This window comes from Morus notabilis, unplaced genomic scaffold (assembly GCF_000414095.1).
Source record: "Morus notabilis unplaced genomic scaffold, ASM41409v2 Scaffold275, whole genome shotgun sequence".
NCBI classification, from domain to species: domain Eukaryota; kingdom Viridiplantae; phylum Streptophyta; class Magnoliopsida; order Rosales; family Moraceae; genus Morus; species Morus notabilis.
In genome coordinates, this window is record NW_010359601.1 from 6,176 (window position 1) to 12,330 (window position 6,155).

Sequence of the window (6,155 nt, forward strand, 5' to 3'; positions counted from 1 at the left end):
GCCAAATTAAGGCGAATCTCCTACAGGGAAAGGCGATTCCGACGAGCTTTGCACTAGAACATGGTTGATTGGTGCACTGGGGTCGATTGGTTGTTCCCTAGGACTCGCCATTGGTGTGCGAACTACTGCAGGCGTACCATGATGGGTCGATGGGGGAGCATGTTGGGGTCTTAAAGACCTATAAAAGGATAGCCATGGAGTGGTTTTGGCTGGGCATGAAGAATGATATCATGGAGTACGTAGCAAAGTGTCGGACCTGCCAACAAAACAAATATGAAGCCTTGGCACCAAAAGGTCTGTTGTAGCCCTTACCATTGCCTGACAAGGTTTGGGAGGATATTTCCATGGATTTCATCAAGGGCCTTGCTTATTTTGGTGGTGGTGGATCGGCTTAGTAAATATGGGCATTTTATTCTGCTTAGGCATCCCTACTCGACTGCAACGGTGGCAGCGATGTTTGTGAAAGAAGTGATTCAACTTGTATTCCTCATTCAATCATTTCCGATCGTGACCGCATTTTCCTAAGTACATTCTGGTCCCGAATTGTTCAAGTCAAGTTTTTAAAAAGCGGAATCGGGCCCGAGGCGTTTTGACTTTACGAGGTGAGGCGTAAGCCTCAAGGCGCTTTGAGGCGTAAGCCTCAAAAAATGCCCATAAAAAATTTAGGAAAAAAATAATACTAACAAAAACTAAATCCATACTTAATAATCATTAAAAACAAGAAATTTAACCAAACATCCACATAAAGAGAAGTCTATTTCACTACTAGAAGCGTAAAAAAGACTAAATAATTATCAAATCCTAATATCATAAGGTTCCTAATGCTCTTCCAAAAGCCTAATCTCCCAACTCATCAATCATCATCACTACTAAGAGAAGCATCAGCCAATTTACATCTCTCATTGTCCACGAATTCTTGACTGTCAGTGTTAGAATCACAATCTATCCACTCTTCTTCATCCTCTTGCACGGTCTCCTTGCCTCTATCAGCAAATTATGAAAATTAAACTTAAGTTGTTATCTCTAATATGATAATTAGAGTAAATAATAGAGAACACAACAAATAATTCATAAAGCATATCAAGCCACTAACATGTCCTCTTCTTTTTAGAGCCTTTTCGAGCTCTAGTACTAGTACCTTCTCCATCCTCAAAAAGATCAATGTCAAGATTGTCAATTGCTTCCTACATTTGAATTTCGCCTTCATTTTCATTTCCAAGTATCCATTCATCATCAAATGGCAACTCATCTTTGATTAAAGGATCCTCATCTGGCTGAAGTGCCTTTTTTTTTTTCAAATGTCGATCTTTTAGCTTCTTATTGAACATAATGTAGACTAAGGAATTTATCTTTTGTGCAGTCAAGTGATTTCTTCTCTTGGTATGAACTTGGTTGTGGGTCCTCCAATTGCGTTCACATCCCGAAGATGAACAAGTGAGACTCAAAACTCTAATTGCAAAGCTAGCCAACTCTAGGGTATCATCTCCAAATTGGGACCACCAATCATCTGAATTCAAATTGAGATGAAAATTATTAGACAAACAATCTAAACTGTTTTATTAGCCAAAATTAATAAGATAGTTTCTACTTACTAGGATTGTGTTTCATGTATGATGCTTGAGCTTGACAAAGGCCAAAAAAACTCTCTTCTGTCGAAATTCATCTAGTTGGAGGTCGGCCTTCTCTTCGGCCTTCTCTAGATCATTTGGGTCCTTAAACATCCTATTCATACAATGGTAAAAACAAGCTTGATCTCATGATGGTTGGAAGGATTATCGGAGTATCGAATCCTTGGATTCAAGTAGTATGCTGCGGCATGTAAATGTTGATGTAACTGAAAATCCCACTTTTCATCAATGATCTCCCAAATCTCCTTGTAGTTTTTCTCTTCACCACCTAAGTTTTTAGCAATTTCCTCTTTTGCCTTGTCCATAGCCCCATATATAAATCCCATGGCGGGCATCTTTTCAGAGTCGACTAATCTCAACATCCTATTCATGCAATGGTACAAACCATGCTTGATCTCATGATGGTTGGAAGGATTATTAGAGTATCGAATCCTTAGATTCAAGTAGTATGCTGCGGCATGTAAATGTTGATGTGATTGAAAATCCCACTTTTCATCAATGATCTCCCAAATCACCCAAGTTTTTAGCAATTTCCTCTTTTGCCTTGTCCATAGCCCCATATATAAATCCCATGGCGGGCACCTTTTCAGAGTCGACTAATCTCAACACCTTCACTATGAGTTTTGTAGACTTAAGAACATACCCAACAGCCTAAAACTGATTATCCTTCATGACCATCTTTTTCACTTCTCTCCCATCCGGTTTCTTTGCATCTGAACTATTGTTTCATTCCTCCGACACAAACATAGATTGTAGAGGCTGCATTAGTCTATAGATGCACTCCAAAGTCAGATAGGCAATAGCAAATCTTGTTGCAGCAGATCGAACAATATCCCTTTTGGTGAACTTTCTCATCAATGACAACACCCAAGGGTGATTATACACATAATTGCTCATTTTTTTCGCTTTCACCAAAGTCCTTTTATGTTGTGGCAATTCTCTTAGTTTCTCAAGGATCAAATCAATGTAATGAGCAGCACAAAGAGTCCAAAATAAGTGTTTTCTTTTCTCCATTAGTTTTGCTCCGGCAGCCTTATAAGCACTTGCGTTGTCAGTCACAACTTGAACAACAAGATCTTCCCCAACTTCTTCAACAATCATGTCAAGCATCTCAAACAATAGATTTGCATCTTTCTTTTTATTAGAGACATCAACATATCTCAAGAAAATAGTTCCATGAGGATTGTTGACTAAAAAGTTGATCAAACCTCGATTTCTAGCATCTGACCAGCCATCAAATAAAATAGATACTCCTGTTTGTTTCCAAGTCATTTTAACCTCCTCCACAAATTTTTCAGTGGTAAGTACTTCTTCCTTCAAAATTCATGTTCTAAGCTCATGCATACTTGGGGGTACAAGACCTCTACCATAGTTGCCAATTGATCTACACATTAAAATAAGAAGGGCTCCTAGTAATATTGAAAGCAAGTGCATTTTCATAAAAGAACCTACCAATGTCGACACATGCTTGTGAATGGGCCTCTTTCTCACTTGATGTCGTTCTAAGGGAAGGTCTTTCCTTTGCTTCCTTATCATCCATATTGTTCAAAAACCTGTCCATGGGACCTCTAACTCCTCTATCACTAACCACTTGCGGTGGTTGACAAGAGACGACAAATCCATTAACAAAATAAGAGCCAACATCCACCACTTCTTCAAAATTCTAATGCGCTAACTGTTTTTCAACAGCCCACTTGTTCATATAATCATTAATTTCTTTCTTCACATCATCAAGAACCTTAAGACAAGGCTTTACATTCTTATGAGTGCAAGTGCTAACTCTAGAAATTAGAGTTATCTTAGGCATTTCTTAGCTTAAAGTTTGTTTGACCAAGGGTAAATTTGTTAGTTTTCATGTGTTTTATCTTCAATTTCTGATTCTTGCGCTCTGCCATGCTAAAGTCAGGATATGTGCTAAATATGAGGTGTATTTGAAGATAATTGAATTAAAAACGCTGAGTTGTGCTCTAAGGTGTGTTGATGTGTATGGAAGGAATTTTGAAGGAAATGTTGCAGCATTTTGCTGCAGCAAAATTTAACAGCAAGCAGCCTTGTGAGTGACATCAACACATGTCAAAGCGAAGGGAAAAGATAAAATTACACAAGATGATGTTGTTGTGCAGAGTCATTTGGACCCAATCACTCACTAGGTGCCACCTCAACATCCTTGGATGCCCTAATAAAGAGTACACCCATTTTTAGAGCAGGTGGCCGCAACTAGAAAGGACAGATGAGCACTCTGACGAAGAGAACCACGCCAAGAGGAGAGAAGAAAAGAATGAAAAAAAAAAAGAGAGCATAAAGGAAGAAGAAAGAAGGCTGTACTCGGAGAGAGATTTTCTATCCTTCTCATCACGTGGAAGATTGCTTCAAGAAGGAAGGGAGGAGAACAAGGATTCAAGCTCCAAGCAGCTGAATTTTCTTTTACTTTCTACTCTCTGTAGTCTTTATTCTCTCTCTAGATTTGCAAATCTGTTGAACAATGAATTATACTGAGCAATTGGTTTTGTAAATTCAGCCATGGGCTAAGTTGTTCTTAGCTAGGACTGTTAATGGAACCAAGGTTGTAAGAAAGATAGTTTGCTTATGGAATATTTACTGATTTTATTCATGTTCAACCATGTGTGTTGATTGCTTATTTCTATTTTTGACTGGTCATCAATTATAGGATACTAGACTAAGATTAATACTGGAAATGTTGATTTTAGTTGGATCTAACATGGATGATGCAAGCTCAATAATCTTGTTTAAGTTTGTTAATTTGTGAATGGTATAGGAATATATTGTTCATCTTGTATAAACCATTGAAATCGGTGCTGAAATTTGCATTCTGAAAATTAGATTCACATAGGAATATGCTGTAAATGGTTTAAAGAATCTTTAGTCATAATTAATTCGGAAGAATTTTATGCAGAAAGTTAAGTTTCAATTAACAAGACTAATATATGTTGTAGCATTCCATAGCATTTTCTATCAAACTTACAACTACGGGGAAATTAGTACTTAAGTCACTTATTACAATCCATAGTTGCACTCTTATCTCTTATTGCCCTTTTTCTTGCATTTATAGTGTATTTTGTCTTTTATATTGCTTAGTGAATTTTTGTTAGTTAATTTCCTTACTAAATTTGGTGTTTGGCGTGATTTCTGCACTATTCAATTGGTGAATCAATCTCTGTAGGAACGATATATGTACTCAGTCCACTTTATTACTTGAACGATCCATGCACTTGCGGAACTACACAACAGCAAGCAAGGCGCTCTTTCATTCTCTTAACACCTCCTTTAACAATTTGATTGCAAAACACACATTGGATGTAAACATAAATCCTTTTGTCATTTTCTAATGTAATTTCTTTTCCATATTTCCAAGCCGGGTCTCGTCTCCCACTACGACTATCGCTAGCATTTTTTGGAGGTCTCATCCTAACTTAAACAAAAAAAAAATGGACGTCAAGTCACAATGCATTTTGTGGGGGTCTCACTCTCATCCTAACTTAAACACAATCAGTCCGGATCAATACTCAAATCCTATTATTCAGGGTGCATTTTACAAAAAATAGACATCAAGTCAAGAAGAGAAATACCTCACTTGAAGGGTCGGCAAGTGGCTGGTCTACTTCTAGTTGATGTAGCAGCCAGCAGAGGAACTCGTGAAGGAGACTATTTGCCCGTGAGAGGAAGAAAAAGGAGGAGGAAGAGAGATGATTGTGCAAGTAGCTAGTCTACTTCTAGTTGATGCAGCAGCCAGCAAAGGAACACGTGAAGGAGAGTGTTTGCCCGTGCGAGGAAGGAGGAGAGACGGTTGTGCAAGTGGCTGGCTGCTTCTTTTGTTATTAGGGTTTTTTCTTAGTCATTAAGGGCCTGAGTACTTTGGGCTTTTTAAAACTTTTGGGCCACCAAGTTAAAATAACCCACCGAAATACCTTTTGCAGAGTGGCGGATGCCTCACTAACCGCCTGAGGCGCCGCTCAAAGGCGTGCGCCTCAAGTGCCTAAGGCGCATGCCTCAACACCTACCCTGTAAGGTGTAAGAGTTGAAGCGCTTTTCCAGCGCCTCGCCACGAGGCACCCCTCAAGGCGTGCGCCTTTCGCGCTTTTTAAAATCATGGTTCAAGCACCAAGGCTACAAGCTTACTCAGAGCACTGCATATCACCCGCAAACGGACGGTCAGACCAAGATCATGAATCGTAGCCTCGAGACATGCCTTCGTTGTTTTGCCTCAGATAAGCCGCAGACATGGGTGAAATGGCTGCTTGGCCAAGTTTTGGTGCAATACTTCCTTTCATACAGCCACACAAACCACCCCTTTCACCGCTCTTTATGGTTGCAACCCTCCTCCTATTGTTCGCTATGGTGTGGGCACATCTACAGTGGCCTCCGTGGATAAACAATTGGTAGATAGGGATGGCATTCTTGATGTCCTGAAGCTCCATCTTTTACGTGCACAGAACAAGATGAAGCCGTGGACAGATTCTAACCGCCAAGACATCACCTTCGACATAGGAGAGAGGGCCCCCCGCCTCT